Source organism: Nicotiana tabacum, chromosome 8, assembly GCF_000715075.1.
Source record: "Nicotiana tabacum cultivar K326 chromosome 8, ASM71507v2, whole genome shotgun sequence".
Taxonomy (NCBI): Eukaryota; Viridiplantae; Streptophyta; class Magnoliopsida; order Solanales; family Solanaceae; genus Nicotiana; species Nicotiana tabacum.
The window spans coordinates 152972546-152991137 of record NC_134087.1 but is presented as its reverse complement, the minus strand read 5'-3'; the positions used below and the strand labels follow the sequence as shown (position 1 = coordinate 152991137).

The following is an 18592-nucleotide window of genomic DNA, read 5'->3' as shown; positions in this document are numbered from 1 at the left end:
TTTATTGCTTTCAATAAAAAAGTAGTTTAGAATTTTGTTACAATAACTCACGATATTTTTCTAGTGAAAACTGGGGCAGAAAATTTTTGTTCGTTTATTTGTTTTGGTGTCTAAGCAGGTTTTACCTTGAGACACAGGGTTTGAGATGCCCAAAAGAAGGAGTCTCAATCCAGAAGAAAAAGAAAAAGAAGTGAACCCAAAGTGCAGAAGCGGAGAAAAGATGTGGACTACTCAAGACGTAATTGAAATCACAAGCTTTGCATGTCCCTCCTTGATCCAAGAAGTTGAAAAAGGAATGAACCAGCACCTGTAGCTAACAAGCATCAAGATCCAGATCAGAGTTTGCATGAAGAACCAACCAAGACTCAAGATCAAGCTTCAGAAGACTCATAGATAGGAATCTTGTAACTCATAGCTGATAGGCTTAGTTAGTCTTTTTAATTTTTGATTTTGATGTAATAACAGAACCACAGAGCGGAGCCTCAGACGGAACCTCACTCGACTCTCTCATCCTCTTCACACACTCCATCACCTCATTCACTTCTGAACTACATGTGGCCTGATTCCTTTATAGCCAAGGATATGTAGGCAGCTCAGATACCAGGGCTCGGTCACATTCTCCTTTCTCTTAGTTTTTGGTCTCTCTAAATAAGGGTTGGGTCAAAAAACTTGTCTCGTTGTTCTTTGTCTGAAAACTCTTTGCATTTCCAGTCAAAGAGGGGCAGCTGTAGACATGTAATTTTTGACCCTCCTCAAGATTTTACACATTTTAGCGTAAATATTTAATTTAGGTTTGGTATCGCTATTCTAAATAGATTTGAATCTTTTACTTTATTTTTATCACAAAAAATAAAAATTACAAAAAAAAATATTTTCATCTTTAGGTTAAAGTTAATTAGTATATTTATATTTATAGTATATAACATTTGAAAATACAAAAAAAATTAGTGTCATTTTTAGTATTTAGTTTTATATTAGTTTATTTTAATTTAGAGTGGTTTTTATATTTTTATAGATACATTGTATTATTTGGTCTTTTTAGCCTAAGTTCAAACCCAAAAGACATGGTCCAATCCAATTACCCTTAGCCCATTCTTCCCAACCCATTAGCCCACTTAAGTGTAAGATTTAATCCTAGCCATCTATTTCCTTCTAATCCAATGGCCATCATCTCTTCTCACCTCCATATAAAATACTCAATTATAGAAACCCTACCCTAAGTTTTCAATTCCTAGACCTAAGACCTAGACTAAAAAGAAAGAACAACTGATTCATTGAATTTTTGAGCAATTTGTTGTTTAGTTGATCTTCACTTGGATTGTAGTAATTGTTTAGGGGCAAGAATTTGTTCCAAATTGCAAATCCTTCTCTTTAATTTGACCTATCAGCCAATGCACCACCCAAAAAAGAGAAATCTGTTGCCCTCACCATCGAGCCTTTTAGTGTTGCAACACTTTAACATGAATGGGAGATGAGAATAATACAGTGGAGGAGACTTATTTCTAAATGCCGTCTGAAACTATTGAAGCCTTTCTTGAGGCTGCGAGATATAATTTAGATGATGTCACGAGCTTCGCACTTCATATAGCTTCTCTTGATTTAGGTGGTGCAAGTGCAACACTTTGATTTCTATTGGTTCAAAGGATTCAGAGGGCCAAACAACACTTCATATGGCTTCGTCAAATGGGCATTGTGGCATCGTAGAGTATCTTATTTGTAATGGAGCGTTGTCAGATATTTGAGGTTTTAGTTTATCGTTTGACTGAGGCCGATTTGGGTTTCGAGCTTTTCGATTTTGATTCGAGATTTCGGTTTGTAATTTTGGTGTTTCGGTCCAAGGATTGTTGCTTTGTTTAGCCCGATTGATTTGCAATTTTCAACTTTGTTCATCAATAAAAGGTCCCTTTCTCAATATTTATTCTCATTTCATTGTGTTATGATAACGTAGTGCGCGTGTTGGTTGATTTGTGATTTTACGTTGTTTGAGTAGTATGTCTTAGTTTTCATTTAAATTGTTTTAATTAGTTTTATTTCGATTGTGATGTATGTAGTCTTGGTTCTTGAATAAATGCTTTTAATCAGGTAGATTAAAAATTGGATTTATTTCTTTCTTGGCAAGTAATATGAATGGGCCATAAGGCAGGTTTTGGACCATAAGGAATCTGGTCAAGTAATAGATCATGTTGGCTAGCCTATTTGCCCCCAGTAATATCTTCTTCATAAATTTAGCCTTACAATAATCTCAAAGTAGTTTAAAAATTAATCTTGAATATTCGTAGTTTGCTTTAGGCGCGTTAATTAAATAAATTATCATAGCTACGGGTACGGTTCCCGCGACGTAGTTGTGATTTGTAATTTCCAAATTCGAGTGTGCATTTTATGTGACCCGATCATAATTTCGAACAATAATAAAATAAACATGTCGCGAATCGCGGGTGCATTTCATGTAGCGTGGTTTGCGGTGTGCTCCAAAATGGCAAGTGTATGACAATCATAACTTGTTCAAGAAATAATTCCATAAATCCTAAAAAGCGGTTTAAAATAATTAAAAGCGGTTATAAAGTTAAAAATACACAATAGATTTAAAACATGTGATTAATAAGATAATTAAGCCAATTATTAATAGTTAAAGCGACTGTGCTCGAACCACGGAACCCGGGAATACCTAACACCTTCTTCCGGATTAACAGAATTCCTTATCTAGAATTTCTGGTTCGTAGACTTTTAAATAAAGTCAAATTTCCTCGAATTGAGATTTTAAAATAAACCGGTGACTTGGGACACCAAATAAACTATTCCAAGTGGCAACTCTGAAAATTAAATAAAATAATTTCATTTTGATTTATGTCACTTTAATTGAAAAAACTTCCCTATACCCCTTTCGGGTAAAAAGGGGGTGTGACACATGCCGATGCAATCAAGGTTTCTTCAAGGAAATCCGAAATCTTCAAAATCAAACAGAGGAAAACGAGATGTTATGGGAGTTTGTATCTCACTTTCAAATGGAGCAAATGGAACTACCGCCAGTCTCCGATGATTAGGCAGTCCAGGCTTTCACCCAAGGTTTGAACGAACGAAATTCGATAGCTTCAAAGCAGCTGAAGCAGAACTTGGTTGAATATCCCATCGTGACTTAGGCGGATGTCCACAACCGGTATCAATCAAAGAATAGGGTCAGCTCCTTAGGCTCAGTGTATCCTAGCAGGCTCCTAGCAAAGGAACCAAGGCCAAACAAGGAATGGTACCAACCATACACTGAAGATCGACAAAACTCCCCAAGGCGTAGTATACCCCGAAACAACCGAAGGGTGGACCGAGGTCAGAATCCTCTAGAACTCGTGAGCAGAGCTGGTTTCAACAGGCATGCAAGACCGGTGGAAGCACCCCGATTATCTGAGTACAACTTCAATATTGATGTTTCGGAAATCGTATCAGCCATAGGTAAAATCAAAGACACCGGGTGGCCAAAACCCATACTATCAGATCCGTCACAAAGGAACCCTAACCCGGTGTGCGAATTCCACGGCACACACGGTCACAGGACCAAAGATTGCAGACAGCTCCGAGAAGAAATACCTCGATCAATAAAGGGCACCTCCGAGAGTTCCTCAGTGACCGAGCCAAAAATCAATTTCGGGAAAGAGGGGCGAACATGAAAAATGAAACAGAAGAGCCACAACATGTCATCCACATGATCGTTGGAGGAATCGACATCCCGCAGGAACCCATTGTCAAACGAACAAAAATATCCATCACAGGGAAAAGTGAACTCGAGGTTACATACCCGAGGACGCTCTCACATTCAGCGAAGAGGATATCAAGGCCCTGTCTCAGCCTCATAACGATGCATTGGTAATATCTTTTCTTGTGAATACATTTCAAATTAAACGTGTACTTGTGGACCCAGGTAGCTCAGCCAACATTATCAGGTCGAGGGTGGTGGAGCAGTTCGGACTGCTCAACCAGATCGTGCCCGCCTGTTGAGTCCTCAACAGATTCAACATGGCAAGCGAGACAATGAAAGGGGAGATCACCCTCCCAGTCAATATGGCAGGCACAACCCAAAACGTCAAGTTTCATGTCATCGAAGGAGACATGAGGTACAATGCCTTGCTCGGAAGGCCATGGATACACTGGATGAGAGCAATACCATCAATCCTTCATCAAATGATGAAGTTTCCAATGAAGGACGGAATAAAAATGGTATACAGGAAGCAACATGCAGCAAGAGAGATGTTCGCGGTGCACGACGTAGCACCGACATCGACCCCTTCAACATCGAAGGAGCCAAAAAATAAACAAGCAGCGAAGTAGCAATCACAAGCTACATTCTAGGCTGCACCCGAGTGAATGAGCAAAGGACTGTAACGCATCCTCGGAGCAAGAAGTTGAAGCATATCGAGGCTTGAAACTCCATCACTGAAATGAGTGGACTAGAATCGGCAGTATTCTAATAGATAGATAGTATGGTAGAAAGAAAGATTCATCTATTTCTTTCTACCATACTATTTATTAGTTAGATTACTAAGGTAGAACTATCTCCCTTTTTATTTACGTCTTACACTAACCTGTGTGCAGGTGTTCGATTAGAAAAATCAAAGCACCTTCTAGCTTGAAGACCTTAGGTTTTAAAGCATGCGTTGCACTCTTTTCCTTCGATCGGATTTTATCCCAAGAAGGGTTTTACCGGCAAGGTTTTTAACAAGGCAATATCTATATGCTACCTAAGGAGAACTTAACAAGTATTCAAGGCTTCTTTTCAATCAACCTCAAATACTGGGGGCATCCCCCCGGGAGATCATCTCCCCGGAGAAACCAAGATGAGCCAATGAGGGACTCAATAGAAAAATGATATATCGGGTCAAACGGTCAAATGAACCGTGTCCGTATAGAATAATCAAACGCTCGACAACAAAAACATGTATTCTTTTACCAAGTAATCAAATAAGTATCTTTTACCATCAAAACGCTTCGCGCTTCAAAGTAGTTTGCTATTTTTACAAGAAATGGCCCCAGGGCCAGAAATTTCCCAAACACTCAGGAACTTACATCAAAAACTCGAAGCCGTAAGACCTCCGAGCCAGAGATTTCGAGCTCATAAGCCCTCAATGAGGCAACATCAAGTTTACAAAGAACGGCTCTAGAGCCAAAAACTTTCGATGTCTCGAGGACTATCGCCGACTGTCACCCCATCGATCTATCAAAAACTCAAGGCCATAAGACCCCAAGCGGGCAACCTCGAGCCCGAAAGCCCTCCATGTGGCAATGTTAGAAAATGTGAGACCTCTTTAAGGCATTATCAATAGTGTAAGACCTCCGCAAGGCAACACCAAATCTGTAAGACCTCAAACAAGGCATGAATTATACTTGTTCCAAGTAACCAAAGAATTTGTAAGACCTCAAGTAAGGCATGTTCAAATTTATAAGACCTTACAAAGGGCATAATCCCGATCTTAAAGTCAAGGCTATATATTCGAACTTGTAAAACCTCTAAAAAGGCATACAATCGATATAAACGCTGAGGCTACCTCACTCGGGGACTAAAAGGCTACGGCCAAACACGATGACTACAGTCATGAGGCTCCGGCCAAATTAACGTGACTCGGGGACACCCGACTATCGCCATAAAATCATAGGCCTTCAATTACTTCAAAAATACTTCGAAAAGAACCGGTTAATCAAGCTACCCTCGGCATAAGCAAAAAGAGCTTCGATCATGTCAGCTCCAAACAATGAAAAGGATTTGAAATAATTCAGCTATCGAGTGAAACCTCCCGAGGTGCTCATTTGTCATCACATAACGACTCACAATCGAGGTTCTTATCGAACCATCAAAGAGTTGGACGAACACAAAAATTTAAAAAGTCTTTAACGAGGGAAAAATAAAACCTATATTAGAGGTCGTATCAACCAAATGTGTAAGAACCTAAGTGCCAGCCCGTATTGGAGGTCATATCGACCCAATGCGTAAGATCCTAAGAGCCAGCCTATATTAGAGGTCACACCGACCCAACGCGTAAGAGCCTAAGCGACAACCCATATTAGAGGTCGTGCCGACCCAACGCGTAAGAGCCTAAGAGCCAGCTTAAAATTCAAAAACTTAAGGATCAGTGAGCTCGAGTTAAAACCCGACTCGAAGACTGAGCCCGAAATGGTTAATTAAAAAGCGCCCAAGGGCAAATGCGTAAGAGCCTACGGGATAGCCCAAAAGGCTTCTTTTATATGTATATATGAAATAATACCAGGCTTAATTTACAATGTTCTCTAAGAGCAGTATATGCAGAAGAATCAGAAAGGAAATGCCTAGTCTACTTTCCCCTCGGGGACTACGGCCTCATCGGCCTCCTCCTCATTATCCTCGGCATTAGATACGAGGAACTTGGCATCATATTCATCCGCCTTGGCCTGCTCTATCTCTTCTAAGAGATCGAAGCCCCTAACATGGATCTCCTCGAGGGTTTCCCTCCGGGATTTGCACTGGGCATATTCATTGCTTTTTATCTCTCGATTAGAAGCCCCTCTCAACTCAGCTCGAGAGTCGGCAACGTTTTTAAGTAGACGGACACTTTCTTATCAGCCTTAGCTCGAATCTCTTCAGCTTCATCCCGGGCGTCCACGACCTCAACCTTCATCTTCAAAAGGTCAGACTCGAGCCTTAAATCCTGCTCGTCTAGACCGAGCTATTTTCACGAGCATTCCGGAGTTGAACATCGAGGGTAGGAACCTTAGCCAAAGCATTCTTCTTGGCCGCAACTTGGGAATCTATCTGAGCCCTTAGCTCATTACACTCATACTTGGCCTGACCAACTTCTCCCCAAAGGCATTCCAGGTCCTCCATCTTACTCTGCAACTGAAGTATCAAAATGTTAATCTCTGAGGGAAGAAGAAACATGCATCCCCTCGAAACAAAGGTTACTTGTCTCTCGAGATGGCCTTCATAGTTCAAGCTTCGATTCATATCGTACCGAAGGTGCCTCAACTCCTTTTCCCTTTTATCACAAAGAAGCCCGAGGTATTTCTCCCCGTCCAAGGCTTTCCGCAACCTGGCTTCACGGCGGAGTAGCTCGGACTTGAGCTCGTCAAAGGCCTATGAAAAAGAAGCTCAGTGAGAAAATGAAAATAAAAAACCAAAAAACCAACAAATTCAACCAAAATTCACCACAGAATAGAGCCGTTGAGCCTCCTCAAAAGTTGAGTATACATCTACTAGCCTGGTTTCATCGTCCCCAGTCGAACCGCTCTCGGTGGGGATATGATCGCTGAAGACCCTGCTTAATTTATGCGGCCCCTGGACTCGAACATCCCTTGAAATACCTTCGATGGGAGAAGAATATGGTGGCAGAAAATCTTTATCCCTCGAAGTACCTTCGACAGGAAAAGAAGATGGCGACAAAGAAGGAACCATTTTTCCGAGGCTAGAAGCCTCAGATGCTGCAGGCTCAGCTGATACATCTTCTTTGAGCCTCCGAGTAGGGCTTGCCTCGCTATGAGCACCCTCATCCTTTGAGGATTCCTTCTGTTTGTTATCATTCCTCGGCCTCCGAAGCCGATGATCCTTCCTCCTCTCCGAGGGGGCATAGTCTGATCTCAGAAAATTCTCCAATGCCTGTGGTGACAGAGTTAATACACATAAAAGAAAGTACCTTTCAAAGAAAATAAACCACACAACACGTACCGTGGTGTTTTGCCTCCCATCTACCCTTGGACAGATCTTGCCACTTACGCTCGTCATAAGTCGAGCAAGCTACCAGTTTTCGAGTCTAATCCGCTAGGTCGGTGACCTCGGATAGCAGCCACGAGATTGCTGCAGAAAAGAAAAGGAAAATATCTTTACGGAGTATGCCTCCACTATGAACAAAAATGATAAAAACACAAGCGTACCACTTACGTGTGAAATTCCATTCCTCAAGAAATGGCAGGAGCTCTGCGTGGATAATATCAATAGTTCACACTCAGACATATTGACTCATCCATCCTCGGTCCCCGTCTTCTTCATTGCTGGCAATAAAGGGCCAGGTAGATCGACGTTGTAGAGTAATCAGGCCTCGGTAATTCAAGGGATCGTACAATCTAATAAGATAGCTGAGGGTGAACTCGAGCCCGGCTTTATCTGCAAAGAACCTTATCATCAACACTATCCTCCAAAACGACGGGTGAACCTGTGCCAGGGTAACCTGATATCTTCTTAAAAACTCGATCACGACTCTATTGAGAGGGCCCAATGTAAAGGGATACGTGTATACGTTCAAAAACCCCTCTACATGAGCCATAATGCTCTCTTCCCGGGAGGGTACCTATAGTACCACCTTTTCTCCCCATCCGCAATCTCTCCTAACCGCCTCGAGGTGTTCCTCTCCTATTGATGAGATGAACCTTGATGCATGCTCCCAACGGCCCTGAACATTGGAAGGTCTCTCTAACGTAAAGTCCCTCCTCGAGACAAAGCATCTCGAGGTTAGGTCACCGGACGACGACAGTGTACCACTGACCGATCAGGAAGTAGAGGCGGAACTCCCCTCTTCTTGGTGAATGGATTTGGGTGTAGCAGCCATAACTATGGTGAAACAAAAAGAAGGAGATGAAAACTTAAACAAAAGCTTTGAATTAAAACGATGGAAGCGCTGATAGAAAAGCTCTACAAGAAGGATAGTTGATCAAAATATCAAAGTCCTCAAATGAGAGGAAAGCAAGCTCATATATAGAGCAAGCAACTACTATTCGCCTACTCTGAAGGCCAATTAATTCTGACTAGGCCATTATCACTTTTGGGGAAGCAAGCCGGCGGGACCACCTCAGTCACTTCATGGCCATGTCATACGAATGACGTTGTCGTACAATGTTTGAGGGGTCAAGATTCCCATATCAACCTAGCCTCGATATGGTGCCCGATCTGGATGATCTCCGTTACTATAATTATGGGCTTTAAGGAGCCATCAATATCAATTTAGCCTCGAGATGGTGCCCATCTCGAGGATCTCTGTCAATACAAATTGGGCTCTAAGGAGCTATCAATATCAGTCTAGCCTCAAGATGGTGCCTGATCTTGATGATCTTTGTTGCATCAAAATGGGCTCTAAAAGGTCCATCAATCTAACCTCGGGATGGTGCCCGATCGAGGGTCTCTATTATCCCAAGTATAGGCTCTAAATAGCCGACATCAAAATTCAAAAGATTAGCTTTGCATAAGCACTGGAGAATAAAATTTGAATACTTGAAACAAAATGGTCTTTTTGCGTTCTCAAAAATACATTTACAGAATGTGTCTTTACAAAGTCCCCCCGAGGAACCCATATACAAAAATAAGGAAAAGGGGAAGCTGAGATGACGACACGAGTCTATTCTTCACCCTCACTACTATCTGAATCACTTTTGGAACCTTCGTCCGAAGTAGTTGAAGGTGCTGATTCTTCCTCCAAGGTTCTGGCTTTCTCGATCTTAACAGAGAGATCGACACCTTCGGCTCTTGCTTCCTTGAAGGCCCGCCTCCTTGCTTGCAAACGAGCATGAGCAACGGCCTGAGCCAGCTTCTGCTCGGCCCTCTCGGATATTTCTCTGGCCTGATCATTAGCGGTGGTGGTATCTCTCTTATACGAGGACACATGTTCATCAGCCTCAGACTTGGCCGCAGATAATATAGAGGCCTCCTTCTGATCACTTCGAAGGAGATCTTGGGTCAAGGCCAACTCTCCCCGCAAAAGATCTTTCTCCAAGGTCACGACCTCATTCTACCTCTTTAGCTCGAGGATCTCCGTATTCTTGGCTGCAACCTCTTCCTGAAGTTGCCCTACCAGGGCATCCTTTTGCCCAATTTGCAAAGGCGAAACAAGATAGTGAGCATAAAGTTACAAGAATAAAAGGACGAACACATAAATGTTGTGTTACCTGCTCAGCAATGCTAGTTCGTTCCTAGTGCACTCTTTCCAGACTTGCCCGAAGCTCATTCCTTTTGGGCAGAGGAAACCTTCAACTCATTTAGCTATGAGGTGAGCTTCTCAAGCTCCTCCTCACGGCATGAAAGCTTATCTTGAAGCTTAGAAAGGCGTGCTCATACAATTTCTTGACCTATAATAAACAAAGAAGTTAGAAAGGCAAGGGTAAAAATTTAAAGCGCAAATGGTACGTCAAGAATATCACCTGCTTTTGAACCCTCTCAGCCTCCTCGAGAGCGACAGGGGCATCAAGATCTATGTCTCGTCGACATCGATGAAGTAGTCCTTGAACGTATCATCCTCTCCCTAAGGGTTCCTTACATCGGCAACACCCTTATTCTGGGCGTCCCTTATTTTCCCCGGAGAAAATGAAGGGCCCGATTCAAAGCCACCCATGGTATCAATTTCAATAGGGGTTTCTTCTTGACCTCGTAAAATTTCAGATTCAGGCCCTCCAAGCTCGCCAACCGAGGATTCGCCGGCACAGACTGTATTATGTCCAACTTGAGGCTTGGGGACTGCGCCCAAACCCTCCTCGAGGGTCTCCTCAGCACGAGTTTGGTCCACATCGACCACCCCCAACTCAGCGGCCTTCCGACCTACTGCTTGGGGAGCATCAACACTCTGTCTTACCCTTTGTACCAAAGGGAGATCGCCATTATCATCGTCTTTACGAAGACTTGCTGCAACAGTCGAAGTCAAGACTGTGGCATCGGTCTTAGGCTTGCGGACCTTGGGTTTCTTTGATTCTGGAGACTCGATCGACGCCTCCTTCTTCCTCTTCTTAACCTTGTCGGGTTTTGAGTTTTCTTCTTCACTTGGGGAGGTGGTCTCATCGACATGACATCCCCAAGGCCTGTACAGGCATGGTATATCAAACTTACCGCCACAAAGAATACTTATAAGAAATCCTAGCAATGACAGAAAGAAGGGCTTATCGTGGTTCTTAGCCTGCCACCGCGTCTTGGCCAAATCACGCCAAGCACGCTCGCCATATGGAAAAGCGGAGTCTAAATGTCTGATTCATCCCGGGAGGTCTTGGACCGCACCGGGAAACCAAATAGTGGCTACATAATCAAAAGAAAATCAATTCAGAAAAAGAAGGAGGGGCAGTAAAATGTGCTCGATGTAATAATACTCACGCTTCATGTTCTATTCCTCTGGGAATGGAATCCTATCAGCAGAGATGATGTCCAAGGTTCTTACTCTAACAAACCGGCTCATCCATCCCCAGTCTTTGTCCTCATCGGTGTTCACAAAGAATGTCTTGGCGGATCGATGGTGAAGCTTGATTAAACCCCCTCAGAAGAGATGGGGGTTGTACAATCTGATCAAATGGTTGAGGGTGAAGGTCATTCCCTCGACCCAGTTGGAGAAATATCTGAGCATGTAAACAATCCTCTAGAAAGAAGGATAGATCTGGCTGAGTGTCACTCAGTACTGATGACAAAAGTTAAGAATCATCGGATCTATTGGTGGAGAAGAAGAATCTACAGGACCTAGGGTAAAGGGGTATGTGTATACGCTAAGGAAGCCAGCTTTGTGTGTTACTATGCTTTCCTCAGCTGTGGGGATCACTACTTGCAATGCCTCTCCCCATCGGCAGTCCATCTTTACTCTCTTCGTATCAGTCACTACACTGATGTACCGAGACATGGGCTCGCATAGGCCCGGTGTAGAAGGGGGTCTTTCAATGGTAAAATCAGTGACCATATCGAAGTGACCAGGAGTAAACTTCTCAATACTTGGAGGTATTTTTGGTTTGTCCTTGGATGGGTGTGATAAAGAAGTGGTGCCCTCTTTCCGAGGTACTGTTTTGGAGGTTTTAGCCAAAACCACAACAAAGTTTCTAAGAAAGAAAATGGAGAGGCAAGCGCAAAGAGGAGATGAATTCAAAAGATGGTGACTTAGCTCTGAAAACGTGAAGATATTGTAAAAGTATGAATGACAAACAATTGAGGTATTTATAGAAGCCGTTTGGGCAACGTTTGAGAAGCGGAAGAGTCGAACCAATAACAGTTCATGGGCTTCTCGACAATCGTGTTGACAGTGACCTTTACGCAGCCTTTTGAGTCGTGTCATTTAATGCTCTGACGAGCTGACGTCATGATGGAAGTATCTAAGAGGCAAGAATTCAAGACCGTTTCTTATCATTTTTACTCTAAGAAAAGCGGGGACTATTTGTATACGGCTAAAATTGAAGAGTCCGATTTTATGATCATTATGACGCTCCATGGCCCGTCTCCAGAACCCTCGAGGTACAGCTCGAGGTTCGACCCCGAAGGTTCCCTATGTTCGACCTTGGGCAGTGCAAATCGGCGGATATGATGGACAAGCGGGAGATTCCCAAGGCATGTGGTTAGAGTTGATCGGGTCTACAAGAATAGTACAAGTTCGTACCGTGACATTAAATAGGTGTACCAACCGCATATCTTTGTAATAAATGCACCTGTACTAAGTTGGAATTCCCCCTCCTATATAAAAGGGACCCTTGTCATTTTGTAAAGGGACATGATATTCAATACAACAACAAGAATATTCTCTGATCTCTAACTTAAATATTCTCCATTGTCTTTTCTTTGATTTTATTACTTACATTTATTGTGTTTTATTGATTGTTCTTTATTTATTACTCATCATTGATCATAAAGATCCATCATTGAGGCCCTTAGAACTGTTAGTCCTTCATCGATCATCCCTAACCTAGCTCATTAGCTCAACCTCGGGGCCCATCTTAGGCCAGTCCCAGACCCCGATTCACAGTCGTTCGGTTCGAATAGTAACACTGCCTCTCACTCTTATTTTACTTTCCTAGCTCACACTTAGCATCTATTTTCTAACAACTAGCATTAAAATAAATCACGTATTTTTAGAACCCCAAAATTAAATTTAATTATCATTACCATTTTCAAGGCAAACATTATTAGTGGATCATGTTGCACTTCGCAACAACGCTTGGATATCGATGTGTCTCTCTAAAGTCAAGTGATTACCCATGTTATTTTGTACCCTGTGAGCGCAGGCACCCAGTTTGGTGATTAGTTTGGATACTTGGCTAGTGTTGCGCATATGGGTTGGTATTGTGAGGTGTTGATATTAAATTATGAGCATGCATATGCATCCTATATTCATATAGTAGCTCTCATATATAAACATTGATTGGTTTATATCATGATTTCTTTTAAAAGTAATTGAGATATTTGGCATTGAATTGTATTTCCTTTGTCCTAAAAGCATGTTGTTACACCTCCTTTTTTCGATGATTGTGAAAAGAAGTTTTTCGACATTACTTGAAAAAAATAAATTATTTTTTTATTTTTAGGAGTCTCCACTTGAAATTATTTAATTTTGGTGTTCCAAGTCACCAATTTTAAAATTCCTAATCAAGAAATTTTTGACTTTGAATTATGATCCGCAAACACGGAAAACCAGATAAGTAATTCTGCTGACCAGGAGAAAGTGTTAGGCACTTTGCAAGTCTCATGATTCTAGCACAGTCGCTTAGTAATTCATACTTGGCTTAATTAATTTCTGAATATTCTATGTGTAAAAGGTTTTATGCATATTTACCTTTAACCTCTTTTAATTGCTTATTTAGGAAATTATGGAAATTATCTTGAATAAGTCACGCATACGTGCACTTTCATGTGTTAAAAATTCGTGCCACACGTACGTACCCACGATTAATATCATTTATCATTATTTGGAATTAGTTGGTCAAGTCGCGGGAGCGTACACTTAAATTTTAATGTATGGATCATAGGCATGCCACGGAATGCACCATAACTATGATAGTTAATTTATTTAATCATACCTAAAAGCATGCTAGCGTATATTGTGAGTTATTTCCTAACTTTGAGATTTTTTGTAAAGACCAAAGATTATGGAATTGCTTGTGAAGAAAGATATTCGATTCAACCTCGTTACCAAGTTATGAAGCATTTACAACTTGAAGCATAGCTAATAATTTTCTTAATAACTACTAATGAAGTAACTAAAGTGAATAATCATTTAGGAATTATTTGAGACCTTAATAAAATCATTGAAGTCTTAAAAGTTTTGAATCTTTTTGGGCTTATCCGCAGTCCTAGGATCTTTTCTTCTTTGATTTTAGTCTATAAAATTCCAAGTGAATAAATATGACAGAGATCACTACGGTTTTTATTGTAAAGAAAATATATTTAAACAAGTGCGAAGGAATTGGAATATAACTGAGGAATTTTATGAAAGAACTTTTTGGATTATTGAAGAATCTAAGAGTTTTGGGCTCGAAGTGAAGCACATTTTCTAGTAGTATATGGGCCTGAAAGAATTGGTCTTGTCAAAGTTAGGCCTTGAATGATCAACTACATGAAGCGGATGGCAACGAAGGTCGGCCCAACGACCTTCTTAAGGTCTTAGTCTTTCAGTTTATTGTCACAAATTAATTAAAAACTTGATCATGAATATAAGAGTTATTACAGACATGGCAATCAGTAAATTAATCAACTCTCAAATTTGTGCAAGAATAAAAATTAGTACTTTTACATTCAGGTTCTATTTTTTACCAATCCGGTTCATCACCCTGTAGCCACTATGGTGCCCTTAAGTCTTCAAGACTTGATCAAGTCTCATAATCTCAGCACTAACACACACGCTTCATTTCATACTGCCATTTTTAAAATTAATCACTAATACATGAATCAAAAATATTAAGGATGTATGCTGTAACTTTTAAAGCAATTCACATATTTCTCTATATCTAAAAATCAATAGAGAGCATGCTTAATTTAAAGCTTAAACATGCATAACTCATAACACTTCAAACATTATATTATTAAATCGAGTGGACAAGCAATAAGTCAATTTGAAACTCGCAGACTTGATCATTTAAGTAAGTGTAGGTATAGAGTTTTTGAATGTTTTCCTAGAATGCTTAAAAACAGCTAGATGAGCCAAATAAAGGCTAAGAAAGAATATGACAAAGCTCATCAATTATAGAAACAACCTTGAACAACTCGAAACCAGTAGAAAAATCCAAAAAATTTTGAGTTCAAATTTCAATAGAAATCAATAACTGAAACCAAACATGATCACCTAAATTTTCTCAGATTTTCTTAGTTTTATCAGAGTTTTATTAACTTAGAAATTCTTTTTGTTTTCAGCTCGCTTTTCTCTCCAAAGAATTAAGAGAATAGTGTCGAAATTTCTCACAATTTGATGTTCTAAGTCTCAAAAAATTGATCATTTTCGTCTCTGTTTTCAAGTGAGAGATGTGGGATTATATAGGGTCTCTTCTAAGATTTCCTCATCTGCCCTAAATCCATGGATCCTATGCTCAACCAATAGGAACGCTTTCAGCTCTTTCTTAGCAGCTTCTAGGATATTATTAAAGATTCCCCTAGGTCATTTTCTTTTTTTAACCTCAATATCCCTCTGCCTTATCTCTTTATACAATTCAACTTTATCCTTCTAGAAACTTTTTTTTATAATTTTTTTGATAATTTCCTTAATGCCTTTATTCTTTTAAACATACCCACCTTACTATTATTTTTAAAAATGGGCTTGGGACATACTGATTTAGGTTAGCAGACCTAGGCTCAATTACCGAGATCCACTATTGACTTTCATTGTGTCTCTTTGTAGATTAAAACATGCCCTAAGAATTTAAATCCAAACACATTCCCCAGCTCAATACTCTAAAATAAAATCACTCAACAAATAAAAGTAAACTTAATTGCTTCTAAACAAGTGAAAATAAATAATACTTGAGTATGGTAACAAATATTTGAGCACAAAATAAATGGTAAGAATCAAAATCCTAATTAAAATGCAAGTGATTGATTATGCTATAACACAGAAACCTAATTATTAAACTAAACTAGATACACAGTTCAAAATAAAGACACAGAAGTCAATTGGAAATGATAATATATAGGCAGGAAAGACGAAGAAAAGGAGGAAATTACCTCAACTAGTCTAGCTCACCGGAAAAGATGAATTTCGGCAAGCAAAAACCACTTCCATAGGATCATCTCATTTGGATTGTGTAATCCAGTAGGTGCTGATGTGCAAGTGGCCACTGCAAAACGGAAACAAGAAGAAGAGGGAAGGTTCGAGCAGCTTTAAAGGAATTTGAAGGGTCCGACTTTACTCCAAGAGATCCACCTTGGATTTTAACATCCTCATTGATCTGATCGGCTGTCACGATCCGAAATTTCCACCTTCGGGACCGTGATGGCGCATAACATTTCACTTGTCATGCAAACCAACGTTAGATAAATTTTAAATCATTTTTAAACAAATCAAATCTAAATGATGCAAATGAATTTCACTTGTCATTCTTGCACATGAATTTCACATAACACATAGCTCTAGGGTTCCAAATTCCCTCAAATTAAGGTTAAATCCAACATTTACCTCACTCCGCAGTCAACTCAGAGCTCTATCGAGGCCTTCCTCTAAAATCTGCCTCCAAACCAATCGTATCTAACCAAAATCGACTCGATGTCGTCAAATAATGATACGTGAATCAATTAATATGAATAAGGTTAGGATTTTTACACTTTTACCAAAATGTCAAAAAAATCGACCCCATGCCCGCTTGGTTAAAACTCGAGATTCGGACCAAAATCTATTTACCCATTCACCCCCGAGCCTGATTATGTAATTACTTTCGAAATTCGACCCCAAATTGAGGTCTAAATCCTAAATTTGCAAAAACCCCTAATTCTTCCTAAATACCTAATTTTATAACATGAAAAAAAAAATTAAGGCTAGAAAGTAATGGGTGATGTTAGAAATGGAAGAAAATGAGTTAAAGTATACTAACCTATGAATTGGTGATGAATTTTCTCTTCAAAATTGCCTCTAGGCTGAGCTCTAATGGAAAGTTTGTGAAAAATGGGTGAAATCCCGTCTTAGTAACATTTAAAATCACTAGAGTCAAGCCTCCTTTGCGTGAGGGTGGTCGCGTTCACGGAGGTTAAACTCCCCTAAGCCTTCGCGTTCACAACCTATTCCCCGCGTTCGCGTAGGGTAATCCCCTCCCCGGCCCAGTGTTCTCTTCGTGATCACGGGGGTAGCTTTGCGATCGTGAAGAAGAAACCATCAGATGACAACAGAAGCCAGAAAAACCAAAAATTCCAACTTCAAAACTTCCGTAGCCTATCCGAAACTCACTCGAGCACTCAGGACTCCAAACCAAACATGCACACAAATATTATACGAACTCGCTCACGCTATCAAAACACCAAAATAACACCTAGAACTACGAATCAGACACCAAAATTAATGAAATTTTCAATGAAACTTAAGAACTTTTTATTTTAACAACCGGACGTCCGAATCACGTCAAATCACTTCTGTTTTGCACCAAATTTTGCATACAAGTTATAAATACAGTAATGGACCTATACCATGTTCCAGAACCAAAATCCGGACCCTGTATCAACAAAGTCAAACTTTTTAATTCTTTAAACCTTTAAGCTTCTAGTTTCAATAAATTGCGATAATTCGAGCTAAGGACTCCTGAATGCGATTCTGGGCAAACGCCAAGTCCCAATAACAATACAGACCCACGGGGACCGTCAAAATATGGATCTGGGTCCGTTTGCTTTAAATGTTAACCTAAGTCAATCAAAGTGAGTTTTAAAGCATGATTTCACATTTTGATCAATTTTTCACATAAAAGCCTTCTGAAAAATGCACGGACTGCGCATACAAAACGAGGAAGGATAAAAGTAGCTATTTGAGGTTTCGATATACAAAATTAAGGGTTAAAGCCCTAGATGACCTATTGGGTCATCACATTCTCCACCTTTAAAACAAACGTTCATCTCGAACGGACATAGAAAAGTACCTGGACCGGTGAAAAGGTGAGGATATCTACTCCGCATGTCCGACTCGAACTCTCAAGTGGCTGGCTCGACCGGTTGACCTCTCCACTGCCCTCGAATTGAAGGATAACTCTTTTACCTCAACTGTCGGACCTGTCGGGCTAGAATAGCCACCGGCTCCTCCTCATAAGTCAAATCCTTGTCCAATTGGACTGAGCTGAAATCTAACACATGGGACAGATCACCGTGATACTTCCGGAGCATGGACACATGGAACACCGGATGGACTGTTGATAAACTAGGTGGCAATGCGAGCTTGTAGGCCACATCACCCACTCTTTGAAGAATCTCAAAGGGTCTGATATACCTAGGGCTCAACTTTCCCTTTTTCCTAAACCTTATCACACCCTTCATGGGTGAAACCCAGAGCAGTCCTCTCTCTCCAACCATGAATGAAACATCACGAATCCTATGGTCGTCATAACTCTTCTGCCTAGACTAAGTTGTGCGAAGTCGATCCTGGATAATCTTGACCTTGTCCAAGGCATCCTGTACCAAATCTGTACCCAACAACCGAGCCTCTCTGGGCTCGAATAAGCCAACTAGCGATCGACATACCCTCTCGTATAATGCCTCGACTAGTAGCTATTGTTGTAAGCAAACTCTGCAAGTGGCAAGAACTGGTCCCAAGAACCCCCGAAATCTATAACACACGTGCGAAGCATGTCCTCTAATATCTAAATTATGCGCTCAGACTGTTTGTTCTTCTGGGGATGAAATGTTGTGCTCACCTCAACCTGCGTGCCCAATTCAAGTTGTACTGCCCTCTAGAAGTGTGAAGTGAAT

At 40.7% G+C, this 18592-nt stretch overlaps 1 long non-coding RNA gene across 1 annotated transcript; it reads right to left on the bottom strand.

Moving 5' to 3' along the window:
• Positions 1-14347: 14347 nt before the first annotated feature.
• Positions 14348-16016, bottom strand: LOC142162828 (uncharacterized). Its single transcript, XR_012694291.1, has 2 exons — positions 15878-16016; positions 14348-14577 (listed from the first exon to the last, which is right to left on the bottom strand). It is a non-coding gene; the product is annotated as an uncharacterized LOC142162828 (long non-coding RNA).
• Between the last annotated feature and the right edge of the window lie 2576 nt (positions 16017-18592).